Source organism: Sparus aurata, chromosome 19, assembly GCF_900880675.1.
Source record: "Sparus aurata chromosome 19, fSpaAur1.1, whole genome shotgun sequence".
In the NCBI taxonomy this organism is placed as follows: domain Eukaryota; kingdom Metazoa; phylum Chordata; class Actinopteri; order Spariformes; family Sparidae; genus Sparus; species Sparus aurata.
The window spans coordinates 4,230,384-4,245,445 of NC_044205.1; the positions used below are offsets into that span (position 1 = coordinate 4,230,384).

At 41.8% G+C, this 15,062-nt stretch overlaps 1 long non-coding RNA gene across 1 annotated transcript; it reads right to left on the bottom strand.

The window, feature by feature from the left end:
* Positions 1-13,837: 13,837 nt before the first annotated feature.
* Positions 13,838-14,444, bottom strand: LOC115569579 (uncharacterized). The gene is made up of 3 exons (XR_003981562.1): positions 14,333-14,444; positions 14,168-14,245; positions 13,838-13,960 (listed from the first exon to the last, which is right to left on the bottom strand). It is a non-coding gene; the product is annotated as an uncharacterized LOC115569579 (long non-coding RNA).
* Positions 14,445-15,062: the final 618 nt, after the last annotated feature.

Here is a 15,062-nt window from a genome sequence, read left to right on the forward strand (position 1 = left end):
GAGGATGGGAGGCTGTGACCGGCGGCGGCAGTAGCAGGCAAGCAGGCGGGTAAGTTGGTAAGCAGGCGAGCAAGCAGTCAGGCAGGCGAAACAGTAGAATCAACTATGGCAGCGGAAGCAACAGGTCAGAAAAGCTACACAAGCAAAACAAGTCAGAGATAAACGATTTCACAAGGAGCCAGGATCTAACTGAGTACCGCTCAGGCTGAGAGTATGATCTGGCAATGAGTGGCTGGAGATCTGGAGGCTTTATGGAGAGGTTGATTAGTGGGATGAGATTCACCTGGCGCTACCTGCTGGAGAGAGAGACCACGCCCATGCACAGAGAACACAGACAGGGGAGGAGGAGACAAGAGGATCAGTCAGACACGGGAAACAGACAACCAACAAAAGGAGAAGAGGGGCTACCATGATGTGAATCATGACAAGGTCGTCACCCACCTACTATCGCTAATGCTCAGAGACATGAGTTTAATGCTCCAGGGAGGAAGTACTCTTGGTGCTTACAATCCTACAGTCAGAAAAAACCACTAGAGCCTGATGGTCTGACTTACAGCGCCTTGCAAAAGTATCCACCCCCTTGAACTTTTCCACATTTTGTCATGTTTTAACCACAAATGTAAATGTATTTTATTGGGATTTTATGTGATAGACCAACACAAAGTGGTGCATAATCGTGAAGTGGAAGGAAAATTATATATGGTTTTATTTAATTTTTTTAACAAATAAAAAACAAAAGTGTGGTGTGCAAAAGTATTCAACCACTTTACTCTGATATGCCTAAATAAAATCCAGTGCAACCAGTTGCCTTCAGAAGTCACCTAATTAGTAAATTGAGTTCACCTGTGTGTAATCTAATCTCAGTGTGAATACAGCTGCTCTGTGAAAGCCTCAGTGGTTTGCTAGAGAACATTAGTGAACAAACAGCATCATGAAGCCCAAGGAACACACCAGACAGGTCAGGGATAAAGTTGTGGAGAAGTTTAAAGCATGGTTATGTGGCGGCGCGAGGAGCGTGCTCTGGGCAGCACTTGGTTAAGAAAACATTATGCCAAACAACGCCACCCTGGGGATTTCACCCAGGGACCTTTTTATCTTTTAACCCTGTAAGACCCAAATATAGAAACACCTAAAAAAAATTTTTTTTGATCCTTCAGATATTGTTGTAGGAGGCCTCTGATGCAGAAATGAAAGAGTTTTAAAAAAAAAATGTTTATGTACGTTTTTAGAGAAATGTTGTAATATTGCAACGTTGGGCTTAGGTGGGAGCAGAATTTCTGTATGTGTACTCATGTTCTCTGAACAACAATTCAGAACAACTAAGGGTTCATTTGCAGAGTTGATTGCTTACTTAGCCCCATAATGATATATAACATTAATAATAATCACACATTCATATTTTTATGAAGAATTATAATTTTTTTTTTTTTTTTTTTAAATAGCTTTTTATAGTGACTTCTTCATTCCTTTTTTTCTTTTCATGGCTGACTTTCATTCATAGTGAAAGTCCCAAAAACAGTTCTTGTCTTCTGAAAAGCGAAGGTGAACATCACACTTGCTGCATTGCATGTTAGTGTATCCTTTAGTGCAATGTCTGCAGCTTCCTCTCCCTGTCTTCACTGGGAAATGCGCAACTAGGTCCTTGCGTACATCCAATGGGAGGTGTGCACTTCTCTTGGATGGTATCTTCTGAGGAGTCAGAGGGCTTCCTGATGTCACTGTTGCTGGGCTCCCTTGGCCTGAAGATGGTCGTCCTCTCTTTGGAGTTTGGAGCGCCATGTTCACCAGGATGAGAGAGGATGCTGGCTGTGCCTGAAACTGTCTCCTGTTCATTGTCTCTTTGCTAGAGATCTTGAGAGAGGATGATGGTGTGCCAGAAGATGTACATGTACCAGCGACGGGATTTGATGGGGGACCTCTATTTGGCTGTAAATGAGTCCAACAAATCCACAACTCCTATGTACTTGTTGTTGACACCAACAATGTAAGGCCTCTCAACTTTAGTGTAGGTTCGGCTGGCTTTGTCCCAGCGTTGAATCTTCTGCACAGGTTCAGGTCCAGCAGGATAACACAAGTGTGATGGCCCTGTTGTCAGACCATTTGACAACACAGATGTTGTGATTCCCCTCCACTCTGACGTCATCGCTTCCTCTCCCCTTTTTCTTCAAGCTCTTCTCGTCTTCAAGGTCACAGTTGGGCAGGTGCACCTGCCTGGCTGTTCCCATGTAGTGAATTCCCCAGTGTTTACCAGGCAGACAATACTGTCTGCTTACTGTAAGTTGCTTTGGACAAAAGCATCTGCTAAATGCCCTAAATGTAAATGTAAATGGCTTAGCCTATGCTCTCTACTTACCATGCTAAAAGAAATGTGCATCCCAATCACCAGCCATTAAGTCACACAGTACTGCCTTGACATGACAATACTGCTTGTAATGCCCTCTAATTATCATACTAAAAAGGAAAACATGCATACCCCCACTTACATCCACACATCCACATTCAGGAAAATGTTCACCTTTCTTAGAACTGAATTGTCTGTTGATATCCACTTTGTGGACAAAGTTGTGGAATTTTAGGTCAGTCTGATCAAATTAACTACATTTTTTAGAGATAAACTTTTAAATCAGTCAAATTTGACCAGAACACAAAACAAGGGTAGTATGTATACTTTCCATGTATAAAAAAACACTCTGTTTCAGGCAGTGGTGTAGTGGAGGGAATACAACCTGTTTGTTCCCACTGCAAAAAGCCTGCTATTTTGACTACCACACTCACCCAACGTTGTAATATTACAACAATTATATAACAAGCTCTAAATGAAATTTGATGAATCTGTTCTACAAAAACTACATATGTACATGTTCTAGACATGGTAATAACAACAAAAAATATAAAAGACATTTTACTTACTTGAATCTGATTAATTTAGTCCAATGAAACAAAGCAATGTTGTCCGAAGGAAACCATGAGAGGTTGTGTGAGTTCATGGCTATGAGGCGGGACTTATAAATAAATGTACTATCCAATAGCATCGTGAGACTGAACAATAGGACCCAATGACTATGTAAATGTGGTAAAAAACAAGATAAGATACAACAGATTGTTTTTTAGGGTGGCTAAAGGTAACGTTGTAATATTACAACAGTGGGTCTTAGAGGGTTAAAGGACAACTTGTCAACTAAATAAGGCACTCAGGTCCGTTTTACAATGAGGCAGAGACAGCATATCTGGGTACAAAACATTTATTAATTTCGGTTTTAACAGCCTTAAAAACTTTAGAAGTCACTCACTGGGGGCAAAAAGGGGGATCAATCAGGGCTGAGACTTAGTGGGGGCATATGGGTCCAAAACAAAGGAGATCCCAGGAACACCACCCGTGAAGTAAATAAAAGTGAAGCAAAATCAACCTAAAAGTGCAAAACACAAGAGGGACACCGCCACCAGGACACCAATCCACCACCCTAGGCTCAGCACCTGAATGGGGGAAATCAGACAGCAGGTGAGAACACAAACAAAATTAGATGCAACTAATCACAGACACAAGAAATCAGGACTTAAATTATCAAATCTCTAAGAATTAACACAATATCAAATCAAATAGAATTAACAAGATTTACATCAAATGAAATTCACCTGCAACCTGCAAAGACCAAAATAACCATAAAGCTAACATAAATCAAAATTACAGGTCGCAGTGAAACAAATTGTTACAAAAGAAAATAAAGAAAATGTCAAACTACTAATCACAAAGAAAATGGAATGAACTCTCCTACTGTGCTCTCTCGTGCACACGCACGCACACGCACACACGTGACAAGGTTGACAGTACACACAGTTCAGTATAGCGTTGCCAAAGCAACGATTAGGCCACGGCAGCGCTTAAACAAAGCCTGCACGAAGGCTAACACTTTTAGCCAGCTGTAGTGAGCAGCCAGGAGCCAGGCAGACAGCGCTGAAGCACCGCAACCGCGGATGCATATAAAAGTCTGTCAACGCAGTGTGAGGCCAAGCAATGAGTCAAAGCAATAGCTACAAGGCAAGGCAGCTAGCACTGAGCAGCTGTTAGCAGTTAGCAGCGGAGCAGCTAGCGGTGAGACAAAGCAACGAGGCAAAGCAGCGGAGCCGTGAGGCAAAACGGCGAAGCAAAGCAGCAGTGATTTCTTGCAGGCTCCGTCAGGCAAGAGGACAACCAGGTGCCTTATGCCTGCCTTTATAAGGTGCTCCCCCACAGCGATTGGCTGGAAAGAGCCACACAGCTGAAACCCATCAAACACTCCTTCATACTGCTACAATCAGGATATGAAAAAATATCCCAAGCTTTGAACATTTCACAGAGCACTGTTCAATCCATCACCTGAAAATGGAAAGAGTATGGCACAACTGCAAACCTACCAAGACATGGCCGTCCACCTAAACTGACAGGCCGGGCAAGGAGAGCATTGATCAGAGAAGCAGCCAAGAGGCCCATGATAACTCTGGAGGAGCTGCAGAGATCCACAGCTCAGGTTGGAGAATCTGTCCACAGGACAACTATTAGTCGTGCACTCCACAAATCGGCCTTTATGGAAGAGTGGCAAGAAGAGAGCCATTGTTGAAACAAAGCCATGCAGTTTGCCACAAGCCATGTGGGGGCACAACAAACATGTGGAGGAAGGTGCTCTGGTCAGATGAGACCAAAATTGATGTTTGGCCTAAATGCAAAACGCTATGTGTGGCAGAAAACTAACACTGCACACCACCCTGAAACATGGTGGTGGCAGCATCATGCTGTGGGGATGCTTTTCTTCAGCAGGGACAGGGAAGCTGGTCTGAGTTGATGGGAAAATGGATGGAGCCAGATACAGGACAATCTTGGGAGAAAACCTGTTAGAGTCTGCAAAAGACTTGAGACTTGGGCGGAGTTTCACCTTCCAGCAGGACAGCAAGCCTAAACATACAGCCAGAGCTACAATGGAATGGTTTAGATCAAAGAATATTCATGTGTTAAAATGGCCCAGTCAAAGTCCAGACCTAAATCCAATTAAGAATCTCTGGCAAGACTTGAAAATTGCTGTTCACAGATGCTCTCCATCCAATCAGACTAAGCTTAAGGACTCCTCTTCGGCCAATCAGCACCTACGTTTTCACCTACGTAATTTACCTAGTTTGGATAATCTTGGACTGTTGAAAATCCACATGAGATGCACGCGAGAGCCATCCACTTCATTAACAGCCTTATGGTCACCCCCTCTCCACTTCTTTCTCCGTTTCGTGGCGGGTGGCAACCAGTCAGTATCAAGGTAAATTACGTAGGTGAAAACGTAGGTGCTGACTGGTCGAAGAGGAGTCCTAGTTATCAGCGCTGGATTGCTCTTCCTCAACTACCCGGATGTCAGTCACAGTAAATTGAAACTGGATTTTGAGAATTTCAATTGTGAGAACTGAATGTGAAAACATATAGATAGTTGAATTTTTCAAACTAATAAATTAATTTAAAATTATACTATTCATATTCAGTTTTTTAATGCAATTATTCAAGCTTAGCGATTCAAATTCAAATATTGATGATTCAAATTCAGTTTCACATATTTCAGCCCATAGGACTTGCAGCTGTCATTGTAGAACCACCTTTCGCTGCAAAGTATTGACTCAGGGGGGTGAATACTTTTGCAAGGCACTGTATACATTTCATAGAGTTTAATGACTTGCTAGTGGACCCTTTCCTGGAGATGCTAGAATACTCTTACCCAGCAATTAGTGGTATAACTGTGGGCAAAGCACATCACGAGATCTCCCTTTTACGCTGATGATGTGTTGCAGTAGGTGTCTGGGCCGTGACCTCCGTTCTGTGTCTTGTAGACGTCTTTAGTTCGTGTCAGCTAAAGATGAGAATATCAACGTTTGTTGTACACTCTGTGCTGGCGACAAAGTACTTCAAAAACAATCAAGTCAAGTTTGAAGAAACATTTGGAGTCGGAGCACAGTTAAGTTTACAGAGCAAGTCCCACCAGGTTGTGTTAAGCAGAGAGCTGCGAGCAAAGTCACGGCCTCGACTTCTGCAGGAGGCCCCCCACCACCCAAACAACAAAAGCTGGACTTTGGTGCAAAACAAGTAAGTGGGGGAGAGTCGAAGAAGTTGGTCAGGTGGTATGTTGTAGAGGAAATGCTGCACTTAAACACGGTTGACTCATTTCATGCCATAATAAACAAGATCCCTACTACCAGGGGCGCCACCAGGGATTTTGGGCCCCATGAAAAGAAATCTAATTGGGCCCTTGTATAGGCCGGCGAAAAAATGTGATGCCATTTTTTATAAAACTATGCATTTTAATGATATTTTTGACTATCATTCCCATATTTGTGAAAAGAACAACATGACAGTTACTTTGTTACTGATCACTGTCTCCCTTGTAGTCCCGCATGCAGGTCTAATTTATCTCCACAACTGTTGACTCACAGGCGGTGGCATTGGATTTGGGGTGAAAATATACATGTATGAGGCTATATGGTCGTTGCTATTTAATCTTCTGGTTTCCAGAAAATATAAACATTTCTCTGATTGTACTGAGAGTTGTATTGAGTCACACAGTCTGCATGCAGCAGAAATGTTCTCCTCTGTTCCTACTGCAAAGCAGGAAGCTGAGAGTCCCAAACTACTGACCAAACATTCTACTTTAGTGATAGCTGAATTTGAACTGTATCATATATAAACATGCATATGCTCTTTTTATTTAAAAACTGTTTTTAATATATGAAAATCATTCTGAAATAAATATGGATTATAGGCTATTTTTATTTTATAACTCTCTTTTAACCCTCTGAAAATGATATTGGATCATCTGGCATTAACATTACTGTCTTCTGAAGGCCGTCACGGGCTCAGATTTTTAAATTTTTCAAGCCATAAGCATCATAGAAATCTTGAAATTGAAACGAATCCACTGATACCAAACATGTCATGCTAGCCTACAGGGAAAGGAGCGAAATATCGCTCCAAATTTGAACTGTCTTTACCGCGAGGTCCGCGCCCTCAACATGAAATGATTACTTGTAATAATAACTTTGAGTCAGCACTTAATGAGGGATGAGATGAAGATGAGGAACCTGCTGCTGCTCAAACTGAGAAACTAGATTCATGGCTGCCTTACTGCTTTCAATCTTTACAGCTGCTGACATTAGCTCTAACTGTTCTTAAACTGTGTTAGCTGTGAACTGTGCTCACCTTTCTTTTGAAATTAATGTGTGAGGAGTTGTCTTCCCTCTCCTTGCTTTCTTTCCCTCTCTGCCTTTTCCTTTCGTTTAAGGCTCCAGTGTTGCCAGATCTCACGAGAGAAACAAGCAACCAGCTCTATGGAAACAAGCCCAAAAAAAGCGTCTTGGCGCCTCAAATAAATAAAATAAAGCCTAACAGGTGACCTAACCTACCACATTGTGTAAGTGAGAGGCCATTTCATAACAGTACACACACACACACGTTTCTGTTGCATAGGCAACAGTAAATTAACAGTAAACTCAGTCAACTTGTCTTTTTAAACTTTGAATAACTAAAACTTTTAAACTTCCAGTGCCAGCATGCTGTATTAAATCTGCATGTGAGCACGTATTTCACACATGCAAAATCGGCAGAATGCTTTCGAGTCATCACCCACCTGAAGTCGGATCCTGTCCCTCAATGCACTCTCTTTCTCCCACTCTTCATTCTATATTTTTTCCATATTTTCCCCATTTATTCCCAGGTATTGTCGGTCTGTCAGGTGTAGTTATGCTTGTGTGTGGGTGGGGGCATGCCGGCTCGGGTAGGCGCGGTAACCAAGGAAACAAGGTTATGGACAGATCCTGGAAAAGGACAAACTATCTCGTTTGAGTTTCGCTTTATTGTGAGCATCAGAAGGGTACAAGGAGCAAACCAAGCCTAAATGAGCAAATACACTTACAGGCTCAAAAACCTGCAACCCGCGACTACCAATAATTATAAGCGACTTTACAGAAAAACAAGCCCAAAGTCGCTTATAATAAACGGACTTGGCAACTGTGTAAGAATCCCTGGTTTTGCTTCTTTTGGAGAAGAAGAGACGGAGAATGCACATTAAGCTTGCGCGCTGTAAACAAACAAACAGTAGATGGAGAAACCGAACACAACAAGAAGATGAAAATGGCTAGTGCAAGGAAACCAGAATCGTTTGTGTGGACCGTTAATGAGGTCGAACTGCTGCTGTGACTCACACTCAACTACAAGGTGAGTAAGTTGCAAGAAAGGCTCAATATCTTCTGCAGCACGAACACAAGCATGTAGTCCGCCATTGTTGTCGTTATGAGACGTCGCGGGGTTCAGCGGGGTGGGGCGATGATGTCATCGTTTTGGAAAGTATATGGATTCACTGTCCACATGAAAACGCGAGGGCTGCGTTTTCAGATTTTTCCACCCTGAGACCCGTTTTCAAAAAAGTGTGTTTCCAGGTGCTGTGTTTTCAGGACCCGTGTGGACGGTCGGCTGAAACGATGTAATACATGTGCGTTTTCGCAAAAGAGCGTTCTCGTCTGGACGGCCCCTTAAAGTCTGGTCGAAGCATGCTGGCCCCACCCCGAAGCAGTCTGTGATGATGGCTAGCAACTGCGGCCAACCCCTGATGACCCACCTTCTGCTCCTCCCTGTGTTACAAGACTCAACTGATGTTTGTGCAGGAGAGAAGGACTCAGCTTTTACTACTTTTGTATCTTCTTACTGAATCTCGCTTCTCTTCAGTTTGAGAAATCCGCTGTATTTTATTGTTTCATCTTGTTTCCTTTCAGCTGTTTCAGGAGTCATTAAGTTACTGCTAGTGAAAACCGCAACATTTCCTGATTTTGCTGCTTCATAATAAAATATTTAATGACATAGTATAATAATGGGTGATTCATTTTGAAAGATGTATGGGAAAGGAATCCAAATTAAATGATATTCTTCAATGATACAGCAGGGAGAAAGAGTTTTTATAGACGCTCCACTGTTCAAGAGAAGCACGTCATTAGTTGCAGACACGCCTTCAAGTGGGTAGCCCTGTTGTCATGGAAATGCAAACCCCCGCTGACGTGCTAAGTCAAAGTGAGTCAAGCCGAGCCAGCACGTGTGTTTGGAAAAGCCTGTTGTATTCTTTTCATGTACACAGACTTGTACCTTTATCTTTCTATCTTTTGCCTCAAAATAACCTCTCCCACTTCTATGCCCACCAGATATTTGTTGTGCCCTTGGTCAGCACGTTGGTCCACAACAAGGCGTCCTGAATACTAACAGTTAAATTTCACCATCTGCTTCTGTTGAGCGAGGAATTTCCGCCCCAAACTATTTCGGTACAGTTGCTCAGCAGCTGTCAGTAACAGCAGTAATGCTACTGCCTGTGCTTATGTGTGTCTGTGTGTGATTGTGTGTGTGTGTGTGTGTGTGTGTGTGTGTGTGTGGATGAGATGAATTTTTAATGATTCTCATGGGAAAACTAAGTCACAGGGTCAATAATAATAGGATGCAGCAAAGAAATTAAGAATGTAATGAATAGGTATGAATGAATCACTGCATTATAAGGGTGTGCCGAATAAGAGCAGCAGAACATAATCAGACTGCAATTAAATCAAAATGTGTGTGATATGAGATATATGCAGTGAATCTGTGATATGTGATATATGAGATTTATACAGTGACTGTGAAATTATCACTGTCTCAAAATGTTTTTAAATGTATGCATATGTGCATTTTGTCCCAAGCTGCTCACATAATGCACAAACCAGCGTGGGCAGTGCTGATGTTTGAAACACTAGCCAAGAGGGAGAAAAAAAACACTGATTTATTCTTTTGTGTCTGATTTCTCCAACACAAACAAATTGAAAGGAAAAATGAGGATAGAACAGGGAAGAAAAAAAAACTTGTGTTGGACTAGCAGCACCTCAGGGCAGGAGAGATCTGTGGTTTGTGCATGTGTTTTGAATACAGAACACAGGCCGCAATAGTGGCTGTCAGAGCACATGGAGGCAGACTCACAACACACAAGCACATATGCAGTGATATGTATACCCGATTGCACACACACATGCCTTGGAGAGATGCATGTCCTTTACCAACAAGGTAAAGAGAAGGAATCTGTGGTCAGCATACACCTACTGTAAATTCCGGACTATAAGCCGCTACTTTTTTCCCACGCTTTGAACCCTGCGGCCTATAATATGATGCGGCTAATCTATAGATTTTTACGGGCTAGTGGCCTCCAGGGGGCACTCTAGCAGGAAGCGCAAGAGCGAGACAGACAAGTGGAAGAGATAATGCGCCGAGGAAGACGCTAGTTTGTGTTTTGAACAGTTGTTTTGTGCATCATGCACACACCCTCATCATGGAAAACACGTGAAGAAATGCATATGATGCAGCTTTTAAATTAAAGGCAATCGATCTGGCTATCAAAGAAGGAAATAGAGCTGCTGCACGTAAGCTTGAGAGACGTTGGAGACGGCAGCGTGAAGAACTGACTCAATGCAAAAAGACGACAAAAGCTTTCAGAGGTAATTAAAGCAGATGGCCCGAACTTGAAAACGTTCTTGAAGACTGGGTGAACAGACAGAGAGCAGACGTGGACACCTGTGGCCTATAGTCAGGTGCGGCCTATATATGTACACATTTTTTTTTTACTCAAAAATGAGGTGGTGCGGCTTATATTCAGCTGGTTCTATAGTCTGGAATTTACGGTAATCATGTATCATGCATGTGAAACGATCAGTTTCTACTTAAATTGAATAAACCATCTTGTCTTCCTCTTCAATAGTTTTCTGTGGTCTGTGTTTGAATAAAATAAAATCAACAGGAGTCTTAAATATTACTCGTGAGTCCACTGATTTAGCATAGTACCACTACAACAGTGACTCTAAAGGCTTTATATAATTTTATGCAGTCATGAACAGTGTAGAAATGATTCGGACCCCTTCACGTTTATTGCAGCCTAATCTGAAACCATTGTAATTATTTTTTTCACCTCATCATTTTTTATTTTTTCCAAATTTATTAGAAAGGATAAACTGAAATATTACATTGACAAAGGTATTCAGACTCGTTACTCAGTACTTATTTGGATCACCTTTGGCAGCGATTACAGCATCATGTCCTCTTAGGTATGACGCAACAAGCTTTGCACACCTGGATCAGGGGATTTTCTGCCATCCCTCTCTGCAGAGCCTCTCCAGCTCTGTCAGATTGGATGGGGACCGTCTTCAGACAGCAATTTTCAGGTATCTCCAGAGATGTTTGATTGGGTTCAAGTCAGGGCTCTGGCTGGGCCAATCAAGGACATTCACAGAACTACTCCTGCTTTGTCTTGGCTGTGTTCGAAGGGTCATTGTCCTGTTGGAAAGTTAACCTTCAGCAGTCCTGTGCCACCACCATGCACTGTTGGGATGTATTAGGCAGGCAATAAGTGGTGCCTGGCTTCCTCCAGACATGATGCCTAGAATTGAAGCCAAATTGTTTAGTCTTGGTTCATCAGCCCAGAGAAGTGTGCTTCTCACAGTCGGAGTGTCCTTTAGGTGTTTTTTTGCAAACTTTTACTAAGGAGAGGCTTCTTTTTGGCCACTCCAGCATAAAGCTCAGATTGGTGGACATTTGCAGTGATGGTTGTGTTACCACCCTTCCCGTGTTATAATTTCTCCCTGTTTTGTGTTGTTTATTTACCTCTCCTCTCGTTTAAGATCCCCTCTCTCTACTTGTGTGGTTTTGCCTTCCTCCCTGATTGTCTTCTCCCGCCCTGATTACTTTCACCTGGTTACCCTGCGTGTCTATTTATAGTTCCTGTGTTCCCCCTGTCCATTGCCAATTCGTCTTTTGTCTTTGTACTTAGCGTTCCAGCCTTTTCTGATCCCAAGCGTTTTCTAGATTTCCAGGTTTGACCTTTCCGTGAGCTTCCTCGACTTCGCTTCTGCATGATCCCTGTCAGATTTTTTTGCCCCGCTGATTGCTTTACTGTGTACTGAACCTTGACTCCTGTAAACTTTGTTACCTTGCCTACTCTGTCTCAGTCGTGCTTTTAAGTCCTCACCATCGTGTGTCCCTGTCGTGATAGGTTGTCCTTTTGGAAGTTTCTCCCATCTCCACACAGCATCTCTGGAGCTCAGAGTGACCATTGGGTACTTGGTCACCTCTCTTACCAAGGCCCTTCTCCCCTGATTGCTCAGTTTGGCAGGCAGCCAGCTCTAGGAAGAGTCCTGGTTCTCTCTTCTTCCATTTAAGAATTATGGAGGCCACTGTGCTCTTCGTGTGTGTGCCTTTCCAAATCCAATCCAATCAATTGAATTTACCACAAGTGGTCTCAAGTCAATCTGGAGAAACATCTCAAAGATGATCAAGAGAAATGGGAGTTACCTGAGCTAAATGTCAAATGTCATATCAAATAATCTGAGTGCTGATGTCAGTGTCATATTTCAGTTTTTCCTTTTTAATAAATTTGCAGATAATTCTAAAGTCTGTTCTAAACACCTGTAAACACACTTGTAACATGTCCATTTGTAAAAGTGTGCATTTCCCCCTTTAGAAGTGTTGGGCTCCTTTAAACCAACACTGTAACTTTTTCCCGTTGAAATAACACCTTCAAAATCATTGTCATATTACAGTGACTAATAATACAGTGAATGGTGTCTGTCTCAGCTATTGTTTCCCCTTTGGCTATTGTAATATGCTATATGTATAACATATATTTATCTCAATTTATCAATTAGTTTTCACAATTTTCATAATTAAGGGCCCAAATTTCTAGAACCCTCTAACTACAAAGCAATTAAATTTTTGGACCTCAGTATTTCTAAGATCCTGCGTATCTTTCCTTTAGCCTTTTGACTTAAAAAAAACTTTACATCTTACTTTAAAGTGACAGCACTAGTTTTGGTGTGTCCCCCAAGAATTGCTCATGTAACTGTCTTTTCAAAGTTGACAACAGATTTTCACCCCCACGTTTGACAACACAGCTCAACACAGAGGATGATATGTAAGAACATCAGAGGGGTATTGCACAAAACCAAGATAAGGGATTAAGCTGGGATATGTTGGTTATCCTGGCTGAACTTAGCCTCAAGTCGGTTGCATGAAAGCAGGTCAAACTTAACCTGGCTAAGTTACCATGGTGATTTATTCTCTGCAGCTAGCCTGCTCCAGACCAGGCTAACAGCCAGGCTAAGATTAATCCTAGAGATTCACCTGTATTTCCACGGTCAATCCTGTGAGGAATTAATGTGTTTTACAGCATGACCATGGTCTTTCTAAGTATGTTGCATCATTTTAATTATCCTGCATTAAAATATTACACATATATCGTCATTTCAGTCAGTCTTTTTTATATTTATTCAAGTGGTAGTATGGGTAATATAGGGCCTGTGATGTCATTGCTGCATGCCCAGTACTGCATAACATTGCAGGCCTAAGAAAGTAGAGGCCCCCCCGAGTGGCTGTTGATGTTGTCTGGGAAAATGCTCCCATCTTCCCAGACAACATTAATGGCAGACTCGTCAGGGAGCAATATATTGCAAGTTTTTTCACGTAATTTTTGAATTTAGCCTATCTTTAGTTATGATAACCATCTTAAATGTTACTTTTTGCTGTGTGTGCACATTTTGTTTAGCATTGGTGGGTATCTTTTAAATTCTGCATCACATTCATGAAAAAGGGAGGACGCCACAATGCTTTCTAGTTGAATTTTTTTTATTTGGTAGTCCTCATTTGTCTTGGTTGCTTGGATCCTGGAATAGAGAGAGCAAAAGCAACAACAATTAAAACACTGTATTGCAGTTATGGTTACTGTGTGCACCGAATACTCACTTCTCTTTCTAGTTTCTGGATTTCCAAGTCCAGTTTTCCTGAGTGTCCAGCGTTTAATCTCAAGATCCAGCTCCATTTCTTGGAGCTTTCTCCTCTTGAGTTTGATTTCGACGTCTGCCAGCTCTGTCTCTCCAGGTGCTTTGTGTATAGTCTGACAGTTTGTGAAGTCTGTAAAAGAAATGTCAATTAGCACAGCAGGATTTGTGCATAATGTAGATTTACTTTAACCAATACTCACAATGTTACCAGGCTGTTTAGGAGACTGTGCAGAATATGGGCCCTGTTACACATATATTTTCTATTACCACCACATCACTGACTTCATATCCTTTGTGGACTTAAAAAAAGCAGTATATTTCCCTAAAACTGACATACCTCAAGCCTTCTGGAGTCCAGTGACACAGTCTCCTTATCTGCAGAGATGCATTCTGCAGCTGCAGATGTGCCTCCCCCCTGCCATATACATACATGTATTGAGAGAACTTGAATTAAGATTTAACAAGACATACCAAGCCTGTGATTTTAATACAATGTACTAACCGGATCATCTTCTGGTGGCTCCAAAAATATAAGCGTGTTCCCAGACACTGCAAGGAAATCCAAAATCAGACAGTATAATATCTACATACTGTCATATGTACCTTGTATGAAGCGAACAGTTTCTGTGGCTGGGACAAAGTCTGTTACTGTCCCTCCCTGGATCCCCTCCATCACTGAGTGCCAGCTCCTCCGCTGGGGTCACATCCTGGCTTGGTGGGCCTGTGCCAGTTCTATGGGCTTTTTTTTTTTTTTTAACTGCTATGATCATACAGACATTCAACATGTCAGCAGACACCTAATCTATTCACCTCATATGTTCACTGTTATCTACTTTACAATCACTTACCAGCCTGCAAAATGTTCTTGTATTTAATTTTAACTTGCTGCCTGGTCCTTTTATTGCCAGACAAGTTTGTTCTTTATGAAGGATAGAAAGATAAAATAGATAAAAACGTAACATGAGAAAAAAAGATTAAATGACACACATTGTGGATAATTGTTTTCACTTAATCATACTCTACATTTCAACATAAGTAACATGCACCTCTACTTGCCACATTTAAAGCAAAGTGTACAACAGTTGATTAGTGGACTTGAAAAGTAACTCCTTTAGTCCTTTAATTGTAGCCTAATTATGACAGTTCCAGTGGAGCACAGTTTATTAATTGTACAGTTTTGGACTACTTACACATTAAGCCAATCTGCTATTGTTACAAATCACAGTCCTTTA